Source organism: Notolepis coatsorum, assembly GCF_963971535.1.
Source record: "Notolepis coatsorum genome assembly, chromosome: 19".
Classification (NCBI taxonomy): domain Eukaryota; kingdom Metazoa; phylum Chordata; class Actinopteri; order Aulopiformes; family Paralepididae; genus Notolepis; species Notolepis coatsorum.
The window spans coordinates 71,020,948-71,034,240 of NC_140183.1; positions in this window are offsets into that span (position 1 = coordinate 71,020,948).

Sequence of the window (13,293 nt, forward strand, 5' to 3'; positions counted from 1 at the left end):
ATTGTGTCTAGGCTTGCTTAAATTGTGATGAAACAAAGGAGAATATGAATTATGATTTTTCTTTGCATCTTTGACAGTGAATAACACCATGATAATAATGACCAAACTTAAAAACTGACCTCGTTCAGTACCCTCTTGAGATCATGTGTACAAAAAATCTAAGGAAATTAATAAAGGGAAGATGATAAAACCAAGGTTCTGTAGATACAGTACTGAATTCTCCCATCCGGACCAATGCAATTTGAAATATTATTATAGAATATAGAATAGAGGCTTATACATTACCTTATTATAGCCAATTCGCACATTTATATATATATATACATATATTATCTTTCAAATGCCCGAGTTCAATTTGGATTTAGTATCACCAGGCGTGCATAAGAACAGATAATGATATCTACTGTAATGTACTGTACTTTTTTATTTTCACCACAGTGCAACCATTTTGAAACTAATTTCAGATCTAATTGTTGCTACATGCTAACAATAGGGAGGAGAAAGTAACTGTGTTTCATATTTGTCAAAAACGTTACCTTTTGTGGCTTATTATCCCGAATAATAACATTAAATATTAAAATGCGATTAATTTAGATTAATTAACCATAAAGTCTTGAATTAATTCGATAATTTTTTTTATCAAGTCCCACCACTAATTAGGTAGAATTTTGTCAAACAGTGACCTCGAGGCAAAAGAGCCCCGCTTGGTATTGTTTACTTTGGTCTGACGTGTGGGTTGGAGTTTAGTAGCTTATTATACTGTGGATTATACCAGACCTCTCTTGGTAGAGCCTGAAGTGTGGCCAGCAGTAGCAACCCCTCCCCCTATACCCACTGAGATCCATAGCAACCCCTCCCTTATACATTTACATTTACATTTAGTCATTTAGCTGACGCTTTTTTCCAAAGCGACTTACAAGTTCTGTACGACAAGCCATCAGGAAGGGCACAACTCTATCAGCTGAGCAACAATGTTCATCAAAGTGTTGAGTGCTACAGTGTAGGTTAGTTTATTAGGACAAGTGCATGACAGTACGGTTAGTTAGGGTTAGATTATTATTATTTTTTTTTCAGATAATGGTTGAAGAAGTGCGTCTTTAGTCGACTGCGAAAGATTGGACGTGTTTCGGCTGTCCTAACTGGGGTGGGTAGTTCGTTCCACCATTGTGGGGCAAGGACTGAGAATAGGCGACTTCTCTTTGATGACCCTCCCGGAGCTTGGATAGGAGTAGGTCTGAGGCGGCCAGAAGATGCAGAGCGTAGGGATCTTGAGGGTGTGTAGTTAGAGACCATTGACCGGAGGTAGGCGGGAGCGGTTCCCTTTGCCGCACGGTATGCTAGGTCGAGGGCCTTGAAACGGATTCGTGCAGCAATGGGGAGCCAGTGCAGGTCCCTAAGAAGTGGGGTGACATGGGCCGACTTCGGTAGGTTTGAGATCAGGCGGGCCGCTGTGTTCTGAATGAGTTGAAGAGGCTTAGTGGCAGTGGCCGGGAGGCCAGCGAGCAGTGCGTTGCAGTAGTCGAGGCGGGAGATGACTGTTGATTGGACGAGGAGTTGGGTGGCTTCTTTTGTCAGGAAGGGGCGGATCCTTCTGACGTTGCTCAGGAGGAATCGGCAGGTTCTGGTTGTCGCTGCGATGTGAGCAGAGAAGTTCAACTGGTTGTCGAGGACAACACCAAGGTTCTTGGCGGTCGGGGACGCGGTCACAGCTGCATTCTCGACTGTGATGGGAAGGTCGGTCAGGGGGGAGGATTTGGCCGGCAGGTGGAGCAATTCTGTTTAGCTTAGGTTCAGTTTGAGGTGGTTGGTCGTCATCCAGACGGCGATGTCGGACAGACAGGCCGAGATCCGCTCAGAGACGTGGATATCTGAGGGAGGGAAGGAGAGGAAGAGTTGAGTATCGTCGGCATAACAATGGTAGGAGAAGCCATGAGACGTGATAATGTTACCCAGTGATTTAGTGTAGAGGGAGAAGAGAAGGGGTCCTAAAACCGAGCCCTGGGGGACACCCGTCCGCAGGGGGCGGGTGGCCGACAGGGTCCCTCTCCATGACACTTGGTAGGAGCGGTCATTGAGGTATGATGACAGCCATGTCAGCGCAGAGCCAGCCACTCCCATTCCTGCGAGGGCCGCGAGGAGGATCTGGTGGTTGACTGTGTCGAAGGCTGCAGATAGATCTAGGAGAATCAGGACAGAGGAGAGGCCTTTCGCTTTTGCTAAGTGAAGTGCCTCTGTGACCGCAATGAGGGCTGTCTCTGTGGAGTGACCAGTCCTGAAGCCTGACTGATTAGGGTCTAGGAGGTCATTTTGTAAGAGATAAGCAGTAAGTTGGTTGGATACAGCAAGTGTTTTAGAAAGGAAGGAGAGAAGAGAGACAGGACGGTAGTTGCCTATGACGGTAGGGTTCAGGGATGGTTTTTTTATGAGGGGTGTGACTCTGGCTTGTTTTAGGGAGGTGGGGACCACCCCCGAGTTGAGTGAGGAGTTGATGGTTGCAGTTAGGAATGGGAGGATGTCTGGTGCTATGGTCTGGAGGAGTGGGGAGGGTAGCCGGTCCAGCTGGCATGTAGTCGGACGGTTCGACGTTACCAGTGTCAGGGTCTCGGCTTCTGTAATGGGAGAGAAAGATGACAGAGTGAAGGATGAGGTTCTCGATTCAGCATTTGGAATGGGTGGGGGTTGGGAGAAGGAGTTCTCCACTTTTTCCTCAAAGAAGATCGCAAAGTCTTCGGCAGAGAAAGATGAGGGAGGGGGGGGTGGGGGGGGAGTGAGGAGGGAGGACATGGTAGCATGCAGTTTGTGAAGATTCTTGGCAGAGGCCTCGATCCTATGGTGAAAGAAAGAAGCTTTGGCATTAGTAATGGTTTTGGAGAATGTTAACAAGAGGTTGTGATATGTGTCGATGTCAGCAGTGAGGCGTGACTTTCTATACTTCCTTTCAGCTGCTCTCAGGACCTGTCTTTGTTCTCTCACTGGATCTGTCAGCCATGGACTGGGTGGGGAACGGCGGGCAGGTTTCTCAACGAGGGCACAGAGCTTGTTGAAGGAGGTTGTAAGGGCTGAGAGGAGGGTGGAGGTTGCCATCTCTGTGGAGAGAGCAGAGAAGGTGTCACTCAAAGGTAGAGCGGATAGTATGTCAGAGGAGAGGGTGGAGGGGGATAGGGAGGCCAGGTTGCGTCTGAGGCCCTGTCCACACGAGAGTTTGGATTTAATATGACCGAAGTTTGAAAAAATAAAACTCCGTCCACACGGTGAACACAGGTGGACAACCGTGTATAACTGCGTACTAACGGGCAGAGCTGGAACCCAGCAACCGATACATTTAGTACAATGTAATACAATGCCAAAGCAGTAGGCGGCGATGTTGTTCAGACATGAAGGCCATTTCAACCAATCAGAAAAGACTGAACGCTCACTAAACTTCCTGTTGGGTCGCGATCTGCCATTAATTAACTGAAGAAGAAGAAGTAACGTTACCGATATGAAATGGATGTAAACGTTATTTAACAGATTGCAGAATGGGTACAATACAATACGGCTCAATACAAACAATTGTTAAGGGGATGCAGTCTGGACTGGGTTCCTTATAAGTTATAACAATAACTTGACAACACATGAGTTTAGTTTAGCTGCAGCTACATGTTTACTCTGAGCGTCAACAGACATCAGTCGATCACAACACTCTTCAACACAGACGATACGTTTTGAACAAAAGTTTGTTACAATCATTTTCATATAACGCTACTTGGGACAGCTCTGCTGTAAACACTGGTGTAGTTGGCTCTGCTCTAATCTCTCTACCCCGCGGTCTGCCGTGAACATGGGGAATAATTGCGACAGCTCTGCTGTAAACACTGGGAATAACCTCGGTTGCTATGCCCACACGCAACTGCAAAACCGCACAACTCCACCCTGGCCACCGGTTTCAAAAGACCGCGGTTGCAGTGTAGCAAATCCCCGGTTGTGTGTGGCCGAACAGTGCAACTGCGCACATACAATCACGGTTACATTAAACCCAGCGTTCGTGTGGACGGGGCCTGAGTGAGACGGTTTGAGTTGGGGTGAAGACCTTTCGGTTAAGCATGAGAGTTAGTGAGAAGGATATGAAAGAATGGTCAGATACATGTAGGGGAGTTACCGTGGTGTTAATGATGCTGGAGTTACGGGAAAATATGAGATCCAAGGAGTTGCCTGCTTTGTGGGTGGGAGGCATGGCAGTGGGAGTCAGGTCAAACGATTGTAGGAGGGAGACTACTATGACTGACTGAGATGAGTCAGGCAGGTTGAAGTCGCCCAATAGAAGGAGAGGGGTACCATCTTCCGGTAAGGAGCTTAGAAGCATGTCCAGCTCATCTGTGAAGAGATCTAGCGGACCTGGAGGGTGGTAGAGTGTAACAATGGTGAGATTGAAAGGATTAGAGACAGATACTGCATGATATTCGAAGGAGGAGAGTGACAGTTCTGGGAGTGGTGTTAAGTTTGTAGACCCATGAAGGAGATGTCATGAGGCCAGTGCCTCCACCCCGTCTGGAAGGTCAAGGTGTGTGAGTGAAGTTATATTTTGTAGATAATGCTGCAGGTGTTGATGAGTTATTGGGGGTTATCCAGGTCTCAGTTAGAGCCAGGAGCTGCAGATTTTGACTATGGGCGTAGGCAGTAATGAAGTCAGCTTTCTTGACTGCTGATTGACAATTCCATAAGCCTCCCCGTACTGTGACAGGTGTATTAGTGGCTGTAGGAGGGTAGGAGAGATTAGCCGGGTTGCTAGCAAACTGCCGTGGGTGGGTTGAATCTGTTCTGGAGGAGCAGATTGTGGATATAGGTATGAGACACATTGTGGTGTCAAGAGTGGCAGGGAGGAAGTAGAGAAATAGCAGAGTGGGAGGGAAAGGGAGATTTTTCAGAGTAGAGTGTAAAATAGGATTATGGTGTACTTAGCACTAGGTGGATCCCTGGATTCCTCTGCGGAAAACTCCACTTTGTCCCTCTTCGTTCCTTGACGCTTCGCTGACGCTAAGCCAGCAAGCCTTTAAATCCCTATCACTAATTAGTGTTGTCTAACACCTGGCCCTTAATGGATCACTTAAGGAAACAAAATGGCCGTTTTAAACACGCCCCTTAATCAAGTCAGCTGGTCAGGTCAGCAATCAAGTCTCAGTTTAAAGATATTACTAAATTACTTAAAATGTCTTACCCTGATGCAGTGTAAGTCTCTCAGTGAATGTGCTGTCCTTCCACAACAGAATGTAGTACAGAGTGATTCCAGGAGAGGCTGGGGTTCTGCTTTTAAGCAGTGACAGGCCTTTGATAGCACACTCAGTACACAAGTGCTGTCTTTAAGCAGGAAGCAGCCTTTAATGGGTCACTTAAGGAAACAAAATGGCCGCTTTAAACACGCCCCTTAATCAAGTCAGCTGGTCAGGTCAGCAATCAAGTCTCAGTTTAAAGATATTACTAAATTACTTAAAATGTCTTACCCTGATGCAGTGTAAGTCTCTCAGTGAATGTGCTGTCCTTCCACAACAGAATGTAGTACAGAGTGATTCCAGGAGAGGCTGAGGTTCTGCTTTTAAGCAGTGACAGGCCTTTGATAGCACACTCAGTACACAAGTGCTGTCTTTAAGCAGGAAGCAGCCTTTAATGGGTCACTTAAGGAAACAAAATGGCCGCTTTAAACACGCCCCTTAATCAAGTCAGCTGGTCAGGTCAGCAATCAAGTCTCAGTTTAAAGATATTACTAAATTACTTAAAATGTCTTACCCTGATGCAGTGTAAGTCCCTTAGTGAATGTGCTGTCCTTCCACAACAGAATGTAGTACAGAGTGATTCCAGGAGAGGTTGAGGTTCTGCTTTTAAGCAGTGACAGGCCTTTGATAGCACACTCAGTACATAAGTGCTGTCTTTAAGCAGGAAGCAGCCTTTAATGGGTCACTTAAGGAAACAAAATGGCCGCTTTAAACACGCCCCTTAATCAAGTCAGCTGGTCAGGTCAGCAATCAAGTCTCAGTTTAAAGATATTACCAAATTACTTAAAATGTCTTACCCTGATGCAGTGTAAGTCTCTCAGTGAATGTGCTGTCCTTCCACAACAGAATGTAGTACAGAGTGATTCCAGGAGAGGCTGAGGTTCTGCTTTTAATCCAATTTATGCATCAAACAAAGACTAAATAATATATATATATATATATATATATATATATTAGTGCTGTCAAACGATTAAAATATTTAACTCGATTAATCGCATGATTGTCCATAGTTAACTCGCGATTAATCGCAAATTAATCGCATTTTTTTTTACATTTTTTTTTTTACCTTAAACAGATCTTTTTCAAGTTCCAAGTTTTAATACTCTTATCAACATGCGAGTCAACAAATGCTTGCTTTGTGCAGCCATTTAACACAAAAGGATGACCCTCATGCATTGCAAATTTGCATCAAATTCAAAACAGAGTGATGCACAAAATAACTTAAAAGAAAATAATAATTTAAAACAATGAATAAAGTGTGCATGAAATAATAGGGGAAAGAAAACGTTAGGAACTTGTTACATTCACACACACAAGGGCTGATTAATCACACACCCCCCTCTCTCCCTCACACACACACTCTCCCAGCTCTTTTTCTCTTTTGCCCCTTCCTCATCTCTCTCACCCCCCTCTCTCTCTATATCTCACACACACACACACACACACACACACACACACACACACACACACACACACACACACACACACACACACACACACACACACACACACACACACACACACACACACACACACACACACACACACACACACTTCAGAAACAAACATAGTATCAATGAGAGCATCAATAATACACCTGAGTGAAGTCTAGTTAAAAAAAAAAAAAAAAAAAAAAACTTTTTTTTTTAAGTTAATCTTGAGTTAAAAAAATGTGTGGCATTAATAGAATCGGGAGTTAACGCGATATTAACGCGATATATTTGACAGCCTTAATATATATATATATATATATATATACACAGTGTACTATACACACTATACCTACAGTGTATTGAGTGAATACAAAAAAATATATATATATAAAAAAAATAATTACTGCATTTTAGGGGGCCCCCTTGTGGCTTCGGGGGCCCTATGCAACCGTATAGTCCGCATATGGCAAGAAACGGGCCTGCTAGTCATAACATACATTTATATAAAGTTGTCATTTACGCATTACTAAAGTAAAAGAGGTTGCATCATGGAGATAAGTTACAACTCTAACTATACAGCAGTGAGTTCCAACCAAGTCATTTGAGTGGACAAGAGGCATTCCACGAGTGCTGATATTCAGTATAACAGCACTGGGACTTTTAACTGTATGTATCACTCCACCGCACAGGTGTTCTATTAATAACTGTTAATTAGGCTACATTAACGGTCGTTATCTGGCAACGGTCCAAGTTCAAGAGCTGCAATTGTGGAACTATTTGTTGGCAGAGCTAACACATTTTCATTTGAATGCATTTATTTAAATGATTAAATAAACAAACAAATCATAAGCTGTTGTCGCTTATTATTACTATAATAGTATATATACTATAATATCATCTTAGCTGTGATTATATTCGGTACTCGGCCAGCGGGACCGACTCACAGCCGCGCTGATATTCAGTATAACAGCACGACCTTGAGTGTGATATTGCTTAAGTAACTACTAGTTACACATGCCCTTAGGGTAGGTGTAAATCCGAAAATGTCACAGAATTATACTCACTAATGGTAAAACAGCTGTTTTTCTCCCACACTACATAATTCACAGCACACAGCTATGATGCCAAGTGCTTCATGCCAGCCAGAAAGCGAATGTGCACAGTAACCATGACAATGGAACTATATCTTCTATCGTTGATTGGCCACTCGTCTTACTAATGACTTCCCGTCCAAACTGCTTAGGTTATGCCATACGTAATTGTGGAGCAACCAATTTAAGTATAGCTGACTTAAACTAGTTACTAAGCAAGCCTCTAGTGTTGACTTCACACCCTTCAATTTATGCATACCTGAGGCAACTGCAGTTCGGGCCTCTTGGTAATTCCTCTGATATCAGGGGCTATTTCACCTTGAACTCAGAGTGATTGAGAGCATAATCCAATTAGGTAGCACAACCAGGTACAATGTGACTGACATAAGATGTGTGTGTGTGTGTGTGTGTGTGTGTGTGTGTGTGTGTGTGTGTGTGTGTGTGTGTGTATGTGCGTGTGTGTGTGTGTGTGTGGGGGGGGGGGGGGTTGCATCACCACTTGCCAAAACAGACCAGGTGTGCTGCTGCTACAATGCGTGGATGTTTATTAAAGCTATTGAGTTTATTAAAAAAAAATTTAGAGGGCATTAAGTGCAGCTGTCTCCCCAGCTGTAAATGTTGCTGTGTTTACCCATTCATTAAAAGAGCGTTGTGTTCAGACCAAGTTTAATTTACTCCTCAACATCAAATAGCAGCCCATTGTCACAGAAAGGTTGATGCACACCCTGTCCAATACCCCTGCTGTTTGGGCGCAGAGGAGGCAGGTGTTTGTCGATGCGGCCGGTTGTCAACGCCACATACCAGGGAATACACCAAGTTTCAAGTTTCTTTAATAGTTGTCATACAGAAGTACAGAATACTTTTGTACAAAATGCTTCTTACTGTTGCGCTCCAGAGACTGTGCAAGACAAGATAAGTATGAAATAAAAACATAGTAAAATTAGAAGTAAAAAAAAAGAGGTCACAGTGTTCAGTTTAGACATATGTACAATGTTCGATGCAGAATAGACGTAGTTACCATACAATATACAATACTGTACAGTGTACTAATATACAATACTATATAGTGCAAGGCAGAAATGGAGAAATGGGACGAGGTGCAATTTAGGTACAATTCACAGTAGGTGTACGAGTTGTAGTGCAAATCCTTTATCAATAAATATAAAGTGTAAGTGTGTTTGTGTGATCTAAAGTGTGGAGAGTGGGTGCTGCAGTGTGTTGTTTGTTTGAGTGAGTGTGTGCGTGTGGGTGTGTGTGCTGTGTGCATTTGATGGTTGTTGCATAGTGATTATTGTTCGTTTAGCGATTATTGTTCGTTTAGCAGCCTGATGGCCTGGGGATAGAAGCTATACCTATGGTGTTGCAATACAGTCAAAACTATATCTCACTGTGCAACGGATAGATACCGCAAGTATACAAAGAACACATTTACTAGAATCTTTCATTAAAATCTGGTAGAAATGTACAAAACACAATGAAAGCATGTGCAGAAAAAAAGATAAGATAAGATATTCCTTTATTGATCCCCTTGTGGAAATGCAGGTGTCATAGAATGGGGAGGGAGAGGTATGGGCAGGGTACTAGTAGAACGACTAAATAAATATAGGCAATACAATTTTATCTGAATATGAAAATATGAGGAGAAAATAAACAGTGTAAACAATATAATTAACTCTGAATATAAAAATGTGAGAAAAATAAACAGTGTAAACAAAGGTGCAGGTGAGGGTAGATGAGGTGCAGATGTATGCCCTATCTGTTATATTATATCACAATGAATACACAATAAATACATTAAAATGCACTTAGTGGTCAGACATTCCTGATAGCTTAGAACATCAACAGTGTATATTTGTGTGAACAGATTTAAACCTAAATTCTGTCACGTAGTCTACATTATTGACCCTGCAGTTTGACATTACCCTGGCCACAACTATAGCTGGCGGAAACCATCTCTGAACATCCGGAGAAGCATTCCGAGCAGAGGAAGAATTCATTAACCCTTTCACTACCACACCACAGAAGGTTAACCTTTCACTACCAACCGTCTGTAGTGTGGTAGTGAAAGGGTTAACCTTCTGTAGTGTGGTTGTGAAAGGGTTAACACATTGTTGTGTGTCAGTGAAAGGGTTAACCTTCTGTATTGTCGCTGTGAAATGGTTAACCCTTTGGTAGTGTGGTAGTGAAAGGGTTAAGAGCGGATCATTGCAGTGATTACATCCTCTTTTTTTTCTTGATTTTTCTCCTTATTTTCTATTTTCCTCATCCCAATTTCGTATTTCCAATTCTTCCCTTCCCTCTCTTGAACATTGCTAGACTATGCCTCCCACTGGTCGGCTGTAGTGAGGATAGAAGCCTTGCATCACGTGTCCCCTCCGGTACACGAGGAGGCAGCCTGTCGCATCTTTTCACCGCAGCAGCTTGAACTCTCAGTGGCGAGGAGTAACGCGTGGGAGGCTCACGCTGCCCCTGATACTTCCTGTTTCCGCCGTACCGGCGTCACCCAACCGACGTGTAGGAGTCGCTGTCCACAACGTCCAATCCCCACCCACCGGCTTTCCCACCCTCTAACACTGCCAATTGTGTTAGTATGACGGCCGGCCAAGCCGGTAGCAACGCCGAGAGCTGGGCTCGATACCAGCATCTCCTGCCTTAGTGGTGAGTGCCTTGCCCACTGCGCCACTCAGCCGCCTCAGTGTTTACATCCTCTTAAGGCAATTCATCTTTAGCACCTGCTCTGCATTGATATGCTGGCTTTTGCCCCTTAAGTGGGCATCTACAACCATCTTTAGGTTGTGTAATTACCACATATTGCTCTTCACATGCGATGCAATTATACTATAAAGATGTGTAGGTGTAATTGGATCATGAGGTATGATAAAGAGATACTGAGTCAATGGGGTGATTGTGAATTATATATACAATTTTAACATCCATACAATTTTAACATCCAGTATTTACCATAGGACAATGCATTTCAAATGTTGAACCTTGTTCATGTACAGTAGGCTGTGCCATTTGCCTGATACTGGAGAATCTCACAGCTCAAGATACAGGCCCAGCAAGAATAATAATCCACATAATAATAATAATAATAATAATAATAATAATAATAATAATAATAATAATAATAATAATAATAATAATAATAATAATAATAATAATAATAATAATAATAATAATAATAATAATAATAATAATAATAATAATAATAATAATAATAATAATAATAATAATAATAATAATAATAATAATAATAATAATAATAATAATAATAATAATAATAATAATAATAATAATAATAATAATAATGATAAATACTGTAGCATACATAAATAAAATAATGAATAATGCTCCAGGTCCATTTTGTTCCAGTGTTTACAAACAGAACGCCTAATCAAATCAAATTAAAAGACACTATTAAAAAATAAACGTTAAAACTCGTGCTAATCGGTCACATGGCTGTATCAACATTATTATCTTGTATTTATGTGTGTGAACTGTCTGTGAATGTGTGTGTATTTTGGACTGGGCGACAATTAATTCACGACTCCGTCTGTTTGTTTTTCTGACTGGCATTGTCACGCGCACATCCCGGCGGCGTGAATACTTTCCCCAAGGCAGTTGTCCTTCCGCGTTCGGTTTACGCGGCCTGATTGGCCACTGATGAACGCGGAAGGACAACTGCCTTGGGGAAGTATTCACGCATGCCGGCGGCGTGTATGCTTTTACCAACCCAGTTGTGTTTCCGGGTTCCCGTTTTGCGCTCTGATTGGCCACTGACCTACACGCGTACGCCCCCCCTCGCTATCCCCTTTGGGGCGTGATATATGAAGACAGATTTAACTGGGTATAGGAAGGCGCTACCATACGAGCTGCAAATTGCGACAAAAACCCAATAATAAACACTCGAAACAGCTATTACCAGACAATTACAACAGCAGTGGTGCCGGCTTCAAATGTCACGTATTATAGGCTATAAGCCCGTGTAGATCTATTCGGAATAATAAACATATACGCCCCTCTAGCAAAACATGACAGAATGTGATCCTAACTCCGATAGAGCGGCTGGTCGCAGAGACGCGAGTTGAACGAACACATCAGGAGGAGAATGAATGAATGAATGAATGAACACGCGAGCACAGAAAGACTCAGAAGAAGCTTCTATCCCCAGGCCATCAGGCTGCTAAACGAACAATGAACACTACACAACAACAACCACCAAACGCACATAGCACACACATCCACACGCACACACTCACTTTAAACAAACACACTGTAGCACCCACTCCACACACTTTATAGCACACACCCACTTTAAACAAACACACTGTAGCACCCACTCCCCACACTTTATATTTATTGATGAAGGATTGCACTACAACTCGTACACCTTACTGTAAATTGTACCTAAATTGTACCTCATCCCATTTCTGCTTTGCACTATATAGTACTGTACATTAGTACACTGCATAGTATTGTATATTATATGGTAACTCAGAACATTGTACATATGTCTATACCGAACACTGTGACCTCATTTTCTTCTTCTAAATTACATGCTATACTATGTTATTGATACTATCTTGTCTAGCACAGTCTCTGGAGCGTAACAGTAAGAAGCATTTTGTATGAAAGTATTCTGTACTTCTGTATGACAACTATTAAAGAAACTTGAACTTGAAACTTGAACTTGAACCTGATATAAACAAGACAAAAGTCTTTCTCTGGTCTGCATCCCCTTAACAATTGTGTGTATTGAGCCGTACTGTATTGTACCCATTCTGCAATCTGTTAAATAAAGTTTTCATTCATTCATTCATTCTCCTCCCGATGTGTTCGTTCAACTCGCGTCTCTGCGACCAGCCGCTCTATCGGAGATAGGATCACATTGTGTCATGTTTTGCTAGAGGGGCGTATATGCAGTGGTGCAGTGCTGGGCAACCGCGGTCAAACGGCGTTTGGGCTTCGAAGTGCGCGCATCCTATTATTATGCAAAGTCTAGGGTGATAAGTGCCTAGACTTTGCATAATAATAGGATACCGTTTGGCCTCCGCCCATATTACGACTGCACCCCTGCGTATATGTTTATTATTCCGAATAGATCTACACAGGCTTATAGCCTATAATACGTGACATTTGAAGCAGGCACCACTGCTGTTGTAATTGTCTGGTAATAGCTGTTTCGAGTGTTTATTATTGGGTTGTTGTCGCAATTTGCAGCTCGTTTGATTGATTGATTGATTGAAAAGTTTATTAACAGATTGCAGAATGGGTACAGTACAGCTCAATACATACAATTGTTAAGAGGATGCAGACCTGAGAAAGACTTTCGTCTTGTTTCCATCAGGGTCCCCCATTTTCAATGAATCATATGACACACACGACATATACAGATAGACAGTACTGCTACATCTATACATTTATGACCAGGGAACAAAATAAGCACCCCCCAAACGCCAAAGGCGTGTAGATTTCCTCTTTGGCTGGTAAATTATAGAGGCTACTCAGCCACTCTGGCGT